Below are 15,631 nucleotides of genomic sequence, written 5' to 3' on the forward strand. Positions count from 1 at the left end.
ATGTCATGCACCTTTCCAGATAGCCCCACATTGATGTTGGTGAAACGTCCCCTGTGATCCACAAGGTCCTGCAACACCACTGAGAAGTATCCGTTCCGGTTTATGTACACTGTGGCAAGGTGTAGGATAGGGATATGCATGCCATCTATTGCCCCTCCCCCCCCCCCCACAGTTTGGGAACCCCACTGCAGCAAAGCCATCCACTATGTTCTGCACATTTCCCAAAGTCACTACCCTTCTTAGCAAAAGCCTGTTAATGGCCCTGCACACTTACATCACAGCAGCTCCAACAGTGGATTTACCAACTCCGAATGGATTCCCAACTGACCGTTAGCAGTGTTGCCAGCTTCCACAGAGCGATGGCCACTTGCTTCTCCACTATCAGAGCTAGTCTCAAGCGAGTATTCACGCGCTTCAGGGCTGGAGACAGCTCCGTACAAAGTTCATATAAAGTGGCCTTTCGCATACGAAAGTTCTGCAGCCACTGCTCATCATCCCACACCTTCATAACAATGCAATCCCACCAATCTGTGCTTGTTTCCTGGGACCAGAACTGGTGCTGCACGGACTGAAGATGATGCATGACAGCCTGCAGCAAACAGGACTTGTTCCGCTCTATGGCTTGTAGCAGGGTGTCCTCAGTAACATCACTATTTTCCATGCTGTGGCTCCTCTCTCACCTTTGAAAATACTGCAGGATAAGCTGTCAGGTATTTGTGATGCTCACAATGATAGTGCAAAGCTGAGTGGGCTCTATGTCTCTCCGGCAATGACGTGCGCGCAGCATAGAAAAATGGCACGAAAAAGCGTTTGCAGTTTGTTTGGGATGAGAAGGCAGGGCGAGGAAGCACATTGCATCATGAGAGGATGACAAGCTTCCCAAAAGCCTCTGTGGATAGTTGCACTGTGGGATAGCTACCCATGGTGCACTGCTTTGAATGTCAACCCAAGCACTCCTGTGACTTCTAAAATTTGGCGGGTAAAAGTTGATTTAAAGTAAATTGACTTCAGTCTGCAGTGTAGACATACCCAGTGTGGTTTTCAAAAGATGCTGAAACTCCCAGCTCCTATTGAATTTCAATTCAATGGGAGTTGGACACTTATCTTCTTTAGGCTTCTATTAAAAACTCCACCTATGTGTTTATTACACTATGAGGATATTTTTTATTCAGTGCTATTTCCATGACATGAACATTTCTACTAGATGCAGCTACATAATTTTTCCTGTTACATGTGCTAAGATAGTAAAGAAGAAATTTGTGTGATTTTATATATTCAGAGTCCATGTATTTTCCCTCAAGGGAAAAAGCATTAAACTGTAGACAGAGCCAAAGAATTCAAAAGCTATGACGTAGGAGAAGAACGATTATCATGTTAATGATATTGGAACAGAAAGATTATCAGGCGTCAATGAGTGTTGGAACTTTAGGATTGACAAACATCCAAGTTAACTGCATGAGAATAGCTTCTGGGCCAAATACAACCGTGTAAATCCAATTGCACCAGAAATGAATTTCACCCTCTCTGTTAAGATAATTTCCATTGACCTCGAGGCACCTAATCAGCTGGCAACCACAACTGTACGCAATGGCCAGATAAAGGTTAGGAAAGAGTTTGTGTCTACTCAGCTGTTGCAGAAGCCACACCAATCATTCACAGTCACATTTAGCTGTGAAAACCTAGAGGTTGGCATATAGTACAACCATGGGAAGGAGAATGTTTTGATTCTTAAATCAAAATGCAATTACATCATACAGGAGGGACTATGTGTAATGTTAGCAGAAAGAATGAGTTAGGGATAATTCCACAGAACAAAAGCCTTTATTTAATACAACAGCGACAGCAAGAATGACTCCATTTCCTCTGGTGTTTCCATCTGGTCCTCCCACTCCTTTCTCAATTATTGTAGTTCTCTTCTGTTTAATGATGAAGTAACTCCTTCCTTTAAATAAGGAAACCAGTCCTGGATTTGCTAGTTCAACCATAGTCTCGTGTGCCATTCTCTATGTTCCTTTTAAAAACACCCGAGTAAAACTGGTGAACATTTGAAAACTGAATCTGTACCTATTTCAGTTACTTATTTCTTAGTTATTACTTATTTACTAGTGCTTGATCTCATTACATTGTATATTGCTGTATTTTTTAGGCCTCAGATTATTTTGTTTATGACTCATTTTGAAAACCACACTTCCTAAATTGAAAATTCACCCTTGCAGCCATCTTTCGCAATTTTCACTTGCGAAGAGAAGACAGGGAGTTATAAAGCTACACATAGTCTGTCACACATATGTAAATGCCATGGGGTGGTCCTCTAAGAGTGCCTTCAGGCCTTAACTACAGACCACATCCACTCCAGTCCCCAGGTCTTTTTTGTTACCACCATGTTTTATTGTAGCTTATATTTACAATGAGTCCCCAGCTTCTAGGGAAGGGTAAAATAGTAGCAGCAGCCAGTCCTGCCTGCTTTCTACCTCCCTACACTTCCTTCCTGTCTGTCTATTTGGGCCTAAGTGCTGGGGTTACTTCCACCCCATTAACACCTCAGCTGTATACCTACCTAATTAATGGGGCTCTGCCAACTTCCTGTCTTTCAATGAGAGCTCAGTTATTGTAAACAGGTGGGGATTTGAGTGACAGATGCTGAGTTAGCACTTGAGTCAGCACACCCTGTTTCAGTATCACACACACACACACACACACACACACACCACAACAGATTAGGATGAAAGCAGCCAGAAATAGATTTACTCTGGTTTTATCTCCACAATGGCACAGGGATTTTTATCACATCCTGTATCCCTTAGACCCAACCACCTAGGATCTCCCCAATATGGAGAGGCAAGCAGAGGTATCAAGGGATATGTCTACACTGCAGCAGAGGGCGGGTCTCCCACCCGGTGTAGACAGATATGCACTACCTCTGCTTGAGCTACTGAGCTAAAAATAGTATGGATGCTGCTGCCCTGGAGGGGGCATGGGCTGGTTAACCGAGTGCAAGTCTGCCTGACCCCCTGGGGCCATACTTGGGTGACTAGCTTGTGCCATCCCCTGTGACACTCTGCTATTTTTAGCATGAATATTTTTAGCTTGAGCAAAGCCAGCACACAGTCTACCCAGGCAGGGAGGCATGCTCCCAGTTGCACTGCAGACATACTCAGTGTCAGTTGCCAGATGGGGTTACATCTCCCAGAGCTTGCCAGAGGTGATGGTTACTGTTGCTGCTTATTAATGCCATGGGTTGGAAGCAGATAAGAAACCCTGTTTCTCACCAGCATCCCACAGTGTGAAAAAAGTGATTAACTGTACACTATAACTGCAAAGATAACGCAGTTATCAAATGCATTCCTCTCTTCATGGCTGGGATGTCTACAAAATCCTGCACAGTAGTTACTCAGCTAGTTTGCAGCAAGCACTGTTGTTCAAGCTGATCAGTATGGTTTCATTGTTTTTGTGCTCCACCCATCTGTTTTTTTTAATCCATCTGTTGCGGCATGTATTATACTTAAATTGTAAGCTCTTTGGAGCAGGAACCATCTCTTTATTATATGTTGTACAGTACCTTGCATGATGGAGATCAAACCTTCAATACAAATAAATAGATAAATAATATGCACATTCTGGCATTGAAATAATCACATTACATGTAAAAGCATACTGTAAACCAGCCTCAACATATTTAATCTACATAGCCATCATAGTTCATAGAATAGTCCTGCAGCTCTCTCTGGTGTCTTTGGTTAATCAACCTTCTCCCCTCCTATCATTGAGAGGCTGCCAGTCCCACCCACTGCCATGGTATACAAAAATATTTGTGTACAATACTGGCCAATTGCCCCCTTCCCTTCTCTCTTGGACTTTTCTCTCCTGCTGATGGCTGGCAACTGTAGTCCCCCTGGTGGCTACTGTCTTTGAGGATGGCTCCAATCACCTTTTTTCTTCCTCTTATGTAGCAGCAGCAACCCATATTGAATGTAGGAGTGATCCCATTGACTGCCCTAGACTGCTCATGTGAGCAAAATTAAGCATGTGCCTTCACGTTTGCAGCATCAAGGCTGAAGTAATCTCCAGTCTGGGTATCCCTTATTTTTCCTTTACTTAGTGTATTACTTTCCTTGCACAAGAATCACCACATGATTTAATTCATCCAAAGACATTCACTGCATCACTCACTTATTTAGGGGATGTTGAAGCTTCCAGGAAATTGACCTCCAACATTCTCTTTAATTACGTCTATTGCTTTGCTTTTAGGGCTAAATAAAATATGCACATTTTCTTTTTGTCAAGATGCTACCTGTCTCTGTTTCCAGCCCCTTATTACACTAAACACTATACACAATCACAGCTTTGTCACAGTAAGGATTTCAGAAGTCCATCAGAATGTAGCCCATACATTATATATATATATATATATATATATATATATATATATAGTGTCATGTTTCTCAGGCACACTGGACTGCGAGACTCCTTGTTATTCCCTGCCTCCAGCAAGAGAGAATGTTTCTGGTGGTAGCTGGACATCAGCTTCAACACCACCAGCCTTTCAGCCATGCAGGACCTCTTCTTCAGGCTATGCCAGCCCTAACTTCATCTTTCAGGTTAACAATAGATGCACCCAAGTCTCTCTGAAGTATTCCCTTCTGATATGCAAACCCTGACACTGGCTACTCATGGAAATGATCCTCTGCACCCAAAGGAGCAGTGTACCCCAATTTAGCAGTTTTACCTTAAGCCACCTCTCTTGTAAACCACGTAGCACTTGTGAGCACTTAAAATAAACCCACTTTTGTTTTATTATAAGACAGAATCAAGTTTTGGCTCCAAATGTTCATGAAAGCCTTTCCCCTCCGTAAGGGGTTTCTTACCGCGTAAGGGGTAAATTACTGTCTGTTATAATCTTCCTTTTCACATCCAAGTTGTTTTGATCATTTGCAATTGTCTAGGCTACTTTTCCACTGACTGTGCAAGGATGGACAAGGATAGACAATAGAACCCCACATTACTTTGCTGGCTGACTAAGGTGGGTAACAGCTCCCTCTTGCTTGAATGAGTCATCATCAAGACACATTACCCTCCTTGTAACTAGCAAGTCCATAAGGCATACTTTCAATGTAAATACATTATTCCTTAAATATTGTCCACATACATTTTGCACAGTGATTATGAATCTTGATAAACAAAGAGCTTTTTGTAAATATCTTACATACTACTCTGTATGGATTAATACACTGTAAGACACGTGTTTGGTGTAGTGAGTTTGTCAGCCCTGAGGTGTGAGTTGTTTGCAAAGAACAGGGAACCCTTTGCCAAAGAGCTTCCATCATACATGGACATATCAAATGGAATTAAAAGACTATGGTAACACCCTTCATTAAGAGAGTCAATGTATGTTAAATATGGGGGTAGAGGAGATGGTGACCTTCTTCCCCATATTTTATATATCTTATTTTCCTTCCTTCTTTCCTCCCAAAGAGTAGAAATACTTCAGTGTCTTTCTCCAGTTCATGGATATACATCACATTTAAAACTTTTAAATATTCTTCTAGCATTAGGATTTGCAAATGAAAGGGAATAATGGAAACTCCTCTATTTTGTCAGGATCATTTAATTTTGAATCCATAAATGGAGTAGAAAAGCACTGAGACTGTCTGCAACATGCATCTTGTCCAGCTGTGTACGCACAATCATACTGTCAGTCACAATTTTACCACATGCAATATTGAGATTAATTGTGGACAAGAGCCTTTTACCGGTGATAATTTCTTTTGCAACAGCTATGTTACCACACATCTATTATTGTGTTATTCTATCAAATAACTACACCATGTCACAAACTGGTTTTCAAATTGCTGACAAATTGTTATGTTTTGGACAATACCAGAAACTGCGTGGCCTGAAGAGACTGCTATTGTAGAAGCAGTGAATTAGATGACTGCCGTGCAGTGTGTTCTGCTTTCTGTCGATTATGTGAGCAATGATGATGCTGTGGATGAAGCCAAGTGAACTGTGAGTGGCAGGACTGAAGTTTAACCAGTGTTTTGATGCCGTGCCTATCACATGTGGCATATAAAACATGCAAGAGTAGCTCTTTTGAGCTTTTCAAAAGGTATAGAAATCCAAACTAATTTCTGACTAAGCTCCAGATATACACAGCAAAAGTTTATTAAATTAGAGTTAGGATAAAAATAAATTTAATCAATTATTCAGGTGGGAAAAATGACATTAAAATAATGTTAAGGCTTTACTGACATAGAAATAGAGAACCAAGTCTGTTATGGCTGCCTTAATTCTAAGGAGTTTAGTAATCATACATGAATGTTATCTAACCCGCTGGTTTCAGCCTCCTCTCCCCCCACTTTTTACAAAGCATCATTAGTCAAAGTCTGACCTTCTGCTCTCCCCACAGAAGGAGGAACATCTGTGAAGTCCTGCCTGAAAGCTCATCTGCCGAACCACAGTGCTTTGCAGACAGACTGCTTTTTTCAATTCGTCTTAAGCTTGGTCAAACCTATTTTTTACATCTTGCCTTATTTAGATATCCTTAGGAAAGGAACTGTCTTTCACGGTGTTGTACATCATCTATGCAGTCCTGATGGGGGCTACTAGATGCAACTATGACACCTGTCATCTTGGTAAATATCCCAGAGACTGAACTGGGGACCTCTGGAGCTAAAAGCATGTGTTAAAGAGCCAAGGCGCTGTAGCAAGGGGTGCAACTTCTCATTCACTGTGACTTGGCATGGAAAAGGGACTTTCAAGCGACTGGTGACTTTGTGTTACATACTTTCTCTGCTCAAAGGACGTTCACCCTGAGTGTTTGAGGCCCACAGTGATTTAAATTCCTTCTGGGCCCCCCACTTATGTGATGGCTGCCATCTTGGCCAACACAGAGTGATTGAACAAAGGACCTATATTCTTCGGCTATTCCTCGATACGAGGATGATGTCTGCACAAAGGGTTCATTGGTGGATTTTTAGGTGGCTAAAGAGCCCAATTCATGCTGTGCAGATTTTCCCACAGAGGTGAAAGGTGTAATCTTGGAGGAAACATAGCTGGCTAGAGTGTTGTATCCTTTCATCCTTTGTCACTTTTCTGTCTCACGAGCATGTCATTCTCCTCAAAATGGGCTGTAGCTTGGTGTGTGAAGACCACTGTCTTCAGTTCCATGCCAAGTCCTCCCAGATTGTTGGATTGATGCTACCCTTTTTAAGGTGTGCTTTCAGTATGTCCTTGAATTGCTTTCACTACCCTCCACAAGACCTTCCCCCCTGACTTAACTGAGAGAAGAGGATTTGCTTCAGGAGGCAAGTATCAGGTATACGTACACAGATGCCAGCCAAACGGAGTGGAGTTTCATGACCTGCATTTCTACACCGCTGATGTTGGTACACGGAGAACGCTGATGTTATTGCATTGGTCTTCCCAGCTGATCCGGAGGATCCTCCTTAGGCAGCGCTGCTGGAACCACATCAGCCACTTTATATGTCATCTATAGGTCACCCATGTATCACGTCCATAGGGATGTGTGGGGATGACAGCTGCCTTGTAGACCAAGATCTTGGTGCCTGTTTGCAGATCTCTATCATTGAAGACATTTAAGTAGTCTTCCAAAGGATGTGCTGGCATAGCAGATCCTGTATTCAATGTCTGTGTCAGTGCTGGCTGTTTGGGAGGAGTGGCTGCCAAAGTATGAGACATGGTCCACATTTTCCAGGGGTCCTCTGCCGATGATGATGTGTGGAGTACAAGAGTAGTTTGTGAAGGTGAGGGCTGGCAGAGTATCTTGGTTTTTCCGATGTTGAGAGAGAGACCTTGGCTTGGATAAGCATCTGCTAAAAAATTTAGAATGCTTTGCAGGTCAGCCGCTGTGTGCGAGGATGACACAATCATCTACGTATCAGCGATGCCAGTTCTCATGATCTTAGATTTTGTGTGGAGATGTCAGAAATTGAAGAGTTGGCCGTCCATATAATCCATCAGGAAGACGGTTGTGGATGAGAAACAGGATCACAGCAAGGTAAATGGAAAAGAGTGTTGGAGCAATGACACAGCCCTGCTTGACACCAGTGCGAATGTTGAATGGTTCGGCCTCTGATCCATTGCACAGAATGGTGGCAAACATCCCATTATAGAGTAGTCTAGTGATGGAAATGAATTTCTGTGGCTAATCAAGCGTACACAGCACCTTCTATAGGGCATTGTGATTGAGAGAGTCAAAGGCCTTGATTAGGTTGATGAATGCCATGAGCAGTTCCTCATGTTATTCTCTACACTTCTCCTGAATCTGTCATGCCATGATCATGTCGGTTGTATCTTGAGATGGCCTGAAACCACTCTGTGATTCACGGAGGTAATTCCTTAGCAAGGGGGAGAAGGCAGTTTAGTACAATCAGGGCAAGGATCTTCCCTGTGATGGAGAGGCGGGCAATACCTCTGTAGTTCTTGCACAAAGATTTGTCCCCTTTCTTGAGTATTGTGACAATGTTTGTCTTCTTAAGATCAGGTGGAATTTCTTCACAGGTCCAGATTTTGTCAAGGAGTTGGTGGAGTTTGTGCTGGAGCATTGTTCCCCCAGCTTTAAAAACCTCAGGTAGGATGCTGTCCGGGCCAGGTGCCTTGTGATTTTTTGTCTGGGTGATGGCACATTTGACTTCCTCAGAAGATGGAAGATCAGCAAGGTGTTCCATTGCTGAACATTGTGGAATAAACTTCAGAGACCATGGTTTCACGGTGTAGTGGGCTCTCAAAATGCTCTTTCCTGTGTTGTTTAATGGTTGCATTGTCCTTAAGGAAAGTGGAGCCATCCTGGGAACATAAGGGGGTTGGGCCTTTAGAACTTAGCCCATATATTGCTTTTGTTGCTTGAAAGAAGATTTTCATGCCATCCTGGTCTAATAAATCCTGAATCTCAGTGGCCTTCTCTTGCCACCACTTGTTTTTGATGTTGCATAACCTCCTTTGGACTTCAGCTTTGAGCAGGTGATAGGCCTCATGTTTTCATTGGTTAGAAGAGTCATTTTGCCAGTTATAGAATGGATTTCTTTTCTGTTGAATTAATTCTAGGATTTCCTCACTGTTTTCATCAAACCAGTCTTGGTGCCGGTGCTGGAATATCCTATGGTTTCAGCACATGCACTGTGAATGGTATTTTTAAATTGATCCCAGTGCTCTTGAATGTCAATGATATTATCAGGCACGTAAGAGAGTTTCTCAGACAGGTATTGCCAAAAGTCTTGCAACTAGCTTGGTCTTGGAGTGCTTTGACGTTGTACAACTTTTGCTTAGTCTTTGGGTGTTTGCAGTGTGGTGAGCTGCAGGTACGTGATTTATCTTACTTATTGATGGTCTGTCCAACAGTGATCTGTACCTTTCATGACTCATGTTATACTAACATTGGTGCGATCTCGGGCTCTAACTATTACATAATGCAGTGGCATGGGCTAGCCACTTGAGTATATACACCTAACCTCCCAAGGTTGCACTCACCTGTGTGCCTCCACCCCTGCTGCTGCAGATCCAGTGCTATTGTTAAACTCTAGCTTTGCTCTAGCTAGAGCTAAGCTAGCTCGCTGGGGTGTCTACACATGCCTCAGTCACACCTCCTGATTGCAGTGTAGACAATTCACACTGTCGCCAACTCCCTAAGTGGCTAAAACTGGATACATGTACGCCATATCTCTCCTCAACCCAGCAAAAATGGGAAAGGAAGAATATTTCAACTAGAGCTGGCCAGAACTCATCAGAAGCTGGTAAAGGGAATAGTTTTAGACTTTTCCCTCAGAATGGTTTGCTGTGGTGCTGAGCTGACAGCATTAATTAATTGGATCCCAAATAGAATGCATGAAGGTGAACAGGACCAGAATGTGTACCTACCAAGAAGTGTTCTATGAATTTTAGGCATCTGCACGCCAACTGTACTGCCACATTTGTACTTACATTGTAACAGAGAGATTTCACAAATAAGGCCCTGATTTCTAAAGAGTGGCCTTATGCCCAAAATGTATTTGTGAATGACTGCACTGCATGTGTGTTTTTGAAACACTTAACAGGTACAAATGCCAGGGTCAAGTGTATGCAAGTGATTGAGCATCACAAAAGAGGCTAGAACAGGCCACCCTTGACAAATTAGTGTCTGTAAGAGCTAGACCTAGGAGGAGGATGGAAATTCCATTTCACAAAGGACTTTGACATCTGGAAATTCAAATCAGATGAAATCCCGGACTTTTGAAATGGACCGCAAAGGAAAATTCAGAAACTTTTTCCAGATTATTTTTACTGCTTAACATTTTATAGTGTGTTCAAAATACAAAATAAAATAGAAAAAAATCATTTCACAATGAACAAATTGCAACATTTCATTTCAATTTTTCCAAAATGAGATGCCCTGACATAGTCAGAACTTTTTCGCAAATTTTTTCTCCTAAATGAAATGTTGGCAATACCTACATGATTTCAACAAAACTACATTTTCTTATGGAAAATTATTCAGATGAAGATTCTGAACAGCTCTCACATATTTTTGCCGCAGTATGAGACAGTCTGGCTCTGTGTGCATGTCAGCTAGTTGAAAAGATGGTCCAGAGGTGAGGCTGGCAGCTTCAGCTATAGGAAAGCTTTGTTTAATTCTTGCTCTCTCATAAAAATTCCAGTAGAAAATCATTTAATCTCTCTGGGCCTTAGTTTTTCATCTGTAAAATGGGAATGATAGCCCTGCTCTACCATTCAGGGTGCTGTGAGGATAAATTCTCTAGAGATTGTGCCCAGATGTTACAATCCTAGGGGCCCTGGAAATACTTAAGATGGCTAGAAAGGGTTATGCTATTTTTGATTTAAAAAAACCACAGACAAAAACAAAAAGTTAATTTTGAACTCAAACTGAATTTTTTTCCGTTTCTTTCCAAAACACAAACCCCACAAAAAGTTGCTTGGGTCAAATGAAACATTTCATACGTCATTTTGAAACAATATTTTGAAGGTAAATGTTGATTCAAAACACTGTTTCCAAAAATGTCATTAAAAAAAGTAACTTCAACATTTCCCTCCCCTCCCCTCCAAAAGATCATTTTTTCATCCAAAAATATGACATGAATTCAAACCCAAAAATTCGTATTTTGGCAAAATTATTATTTGCCAAATGAAAGTTCCATCCAGCTCTAGTCATAATCCTTCTCTGAGCTTCAGAAAGTGCACGTGCTACAACGTTCTTTTCTTTTTCATGTATCAATTATAATAAAGGTTCTGCATGTCAAATTATGTGATACCATTGTCTTCAGATCTGGCCTAGGATGATACCTGCACAGTGTTATCCCCCATATTAGGTTTGCACAGAAGTGACTAACTGAAAACATTAATGAGGGTTAGTCACTAAAATAAAGAAATATGACTGACTACACATGGGGAACAAGGTCAGTTGCATAAGGAAGTGACAAGGTAGGTGAGATGATATCTTTTATTGGATCAACCTCTGCTGGTGACAGAGACAAGCTTTCAGTTAGCCACTAACTCTCCTTTATTCTATGCCTGCAGATATATTAATTACTCATCTCACTTTGAATGTTTTTTTGCGACATTCATTAACTCCTTATGCTTTACCATCTGTTCCATCTTCTGTTTGGCTACGATAAAGATACTGAGTACCTTTGCCAGACCGCTGTGGATCTTGAAAGCTTGTCTCTTTCACTAACAGAAGCTGGTCCAATAAAAGATATTACCTCACCCACCTTGTGTCTCTCATTTCCTGAGACCAACATGGCTATCACACTGCATAAGAAGATGGTATTTATATATAGCAACTTTTCATAACAGAACTATGTTTAAGAATGGAAATATATATTTAAAGAAATATATTATCTTGTGCTTCATTTTTAGATCATGGCATGTTCTCTGTAGACTTGTTCTGAAATCTTTATGGCATCATCTCCTCACTTCGGAGCCACACCATAATGGAGCCATCACTATGTCCCTGTGGATTTGCATTGAAAGTATTTTGCTACCACAGCCTCATATTGTAATGGCTTCATAATGGAGTCCCCTCAGAGTTATACTGAAATCATTTTCCCATCATCATCTCACAACATAAATGGCATCGTAATGGGGTCTCCATTAAAGACTTGCATTAAAATCTTATTGAAATTGTTACTATGATGTTAACTTCCCACCCAAATGATTGGGGATGTAGCTTGGAAAATTACTATGCATGTTCACTTACTTTGGAAAGTGGCCCTTAGTATTGCTAGTATAAGATATTTTGTTCATTTGTTATACTGTTTACTGTTCTCTAGTGTGCTTTAAACAGTTTGTTTTTGTAGCCACAGCTTTTTGTTTTTGTTGTTATTTGTATCCTTTTTTTTTTTTTTTTTTTTAAACTGAATGCATATACAACATTTCTAGGACTTTCTAAATACAAAATGCCATCACTGAAGATGTCAACAATATAGATTTTAGAAGTACAAGGTTTCTATATTCCAGTTTCAATGGTAGAAAGCAAATCTCTGCAAAAGAGAAATTACACACATTTCTACTACGTAACTGAAAAGTGAGCTAGTTTGAAACATTTTGTAGAAAAAAAATAAAATGAAATTGCAGGTGGGATGATTAATTTTCATACTATAAAAAGTTTCAGGCCCATTTTATTTAAAATTTGTTAGGCCACCACCAAAACCCCAGCTAAACAACCCAAAGTTAAGGGCTGCTTGAAATTTAGATTCTGACGTGAATGTTGAAGCTCTGTTCCATCACTAAATTTATGCAATTAAGGTAGTAAAAACCTTCAGAGAGAGGAAATATAACAGAATCTTACCTAGCAATCTTGAGACACTAAGTTACAGATCCTACAACCATACATATGTGTTTAAAGATGAATTTAGAGGAGTGCTCACATGCTTAAAGTTAAACATATGCGTAAGTAGATTCAGGATTGGGGCCAAAGCATGCATTTACACGACAAAAAATTGTACCCATTTTCCATAACTTCTCTGGTGTTAGTTACAATGTATGAGCTACTGTAGTACATTTACAGAGCTGTGTCATGAGGTTTCATTTTATAATGGGTTGGGCTAAATCTTGGATAGGTTAGGGGTGGCTGCCACCTTCCATTCAGAATAAATTTAAAGAAGCCATTTTAACCAGGTGGCTGACTGTAGAGCAGCAGCAACCAAAAGAGACGCACTTGGAAATGTTGAAGAGAAGCTGAATCATGTGCCCCAAGAGATTTCAAATGCAGGTGCTAGGATTTTTGGATTGCTGGAACTTGTGTGTGCCCCAGAGAAATACAAGACAAACTGAAGCAAGACAGATTGGGAGAGACTGAGGACTTGTCTAAAGGGTCCTTTAGTGTGCAGCAAGCCAGGGTGTGAACATACACCATACTAGCCTGTCACACACTAACTGGCCCTGTGGACCCTGCTGCTTCACATTTAAAGTTCCATAGTGTGAAACAATAGGTCAGAATTCACCACAGTGCATTGCAGCAAGATCCATGTGATCCTTTAGAGTGTGGTAGTCTAGTGCACTGTAGATTTACATCCTGGCTTGCCATGCACTAGCTGATCCAGTAGACGAGCCCTGAGAGACGGCTTGGACAAGCATGACGTATGACCCTAGAAGAAGCTGATGAAGCTTCTGCTGGCGCCACCAAAAGAGGCTTGGGGTTATAAGCAAACCATTTCTTTTCGTTTTTGGTTGCTTCTATATTAGGAGAAGCAAGAGTTTGTGCATTCCTCGTAAATAAACAAGATTGCATCAAACAAAGTATCAGACTCCGTTCTCAGTTTCTACCCCCCAGCTGACACACCTGCAGGTCTTGGCACTTTGATTAGCTGCTCAGGTCAAAAAGGGGTAACAATAGCTTCGGCAGCACTCACGCAGCTGCACCAGTGCTGGAAAATGGGATTGAAATTTTTCATCATAGGTAAATCCTAGCAGTAAAACCCTATTGCTGTATTTGTCAGGATGACTTTCTTGTATAATACTAAATAGAAATTAAAGGATGTCCCAAAGGATACAGTATCAGGCCTGTTGGGGAGGATTAGCTGCTGCAAATTGCTCAAGGGATAAATTTACTGCATTTACATTATTTTGTGTCTTAGTGACAGGAAGGAAAAATGTTAGGTGTGTGTGTGTCACTGACTGCAAATGCTTGGACTAACCGTATGACTACCAGGTGTAACAGGAGAGAGTCTCAATAATAATAATAATAACAATAATAAATGTTGCTACTGAGGAGGGCAACTTGCCAGATATTAATGTTTAAGTACCAGAATGTTCAAGTTTTGGTAACATTTTATTGTAGGTGGAAATTAATTATTGCTAAATTGCAGCAGAACTCCTAGAGGATTACATATTACAACCCACTGAATACCAAGAGAATTCATAGTGATTAATGGTATTACACTAAATTCCAAACCAAGGAAGAGATATTTTTACTGCCTGTTATAAAGGTTTGCTCAGGTTCTTTCAAATTATTGGGGTCTGTACTTTTAAAGCCTTTTATTTAAGGAAAGGGCTCTTTCCTTAGTGATCTTAGAATGGTGACAGATTTTATGTATTCTTTCTAAATAACCAGCCCCCCATAAGCAGCACAGACCCAGATAGGAGGGCTCCTCATCCTTTCAGCTAGTGCAAAAGTGATTCTTGCAAAAAAACACAAGCCTTACTAACACCTTCAGTTTTATGTTAGAAAATGAACAGGGCCTGACTTGTAGTGTGAAGTGACTGATCTTCAATGTGACAGGATGAGAGAGCATCTGCAACTTTGTCACCCAGACAGACCTTGAGATATGTCAAGATGGCTGACCAAAAACCTGGCAGTTTGGGAAAAGGTGCTGAATTCTGCACCTGAATTATCTAGTTGTTCATTTTTGTTTGTTCTGCTGGTATCAGTAACTCTCTTCAAACTGTGAACAAATGGAGACATCAGTTATGACTCCATTGTTAAGAATATGTTGCGATTTACACTTAGCTCAGGATTAAATCCTATTCACTTTAACGATCGAATTGAGTCTTTGGATATATCACAATATTTTTTCAATACACAATTACATTTTCTCTGCATTTTTAAAATAAAAATATTTACTCACTTTTGCAGTTAAAATGTTAAAATACTGCATTAAAACCTTTTTTCTGACAGTCCCAATTTTTATTTTTGCCTCTTCTCCCCAAATTCCCTCAAACTTCATACATACATCTTCAGAACATCTCAGGGAGAGAACAATTTTCAAATTGTACACCCATGCAACCCTCACGTCAGGTGATCAATAGTAGCGTAAAAGGCTGGGTTTAATATACCTACTGGCTCTCTTGCAGACAACTGAACTGGCTCAAGTCTCCCTCCATCCAACAGCTTTGGAAGACTAAACACACTCTTTCTCTGTGCCTGTAATAGATAGGATTTCCCCACTCAGCAGCACTCCAAGACTGTGTACAAAAAAGGAAATCTCTATTCAGAGAAAGGAATATAGTCAAACTTCATATTCCAAGGCCACACGAAACACAGGCCATAACTTCCCCAGAATAACTTGGGAAAACACACAGTCACAGCATATATGTGTAAATAAAGAGTAAATCACCACTTTACCCTCCCACAGTAACTTTGCACTAATTTGTCTAACTTCCTTCTCAACCACTGGTGAGA

Source organism: Emydura macquarii, unplaced genomic scaffold (genome assembly GCF_026122565.2).
Source record: "Emydura macquarii macquarii isolate MOO-44397 ecotype Brisbane River unplaced genomic scaffold, CSIRO-AGI_Emac_v2 contig_212, whole genome shotgun sequence".
Classification (NCBI taxonomy): Eukaryota; Metazoa; Chordata; order Testudines; family Chelidae; genus Emydura; species Emydura macquarii.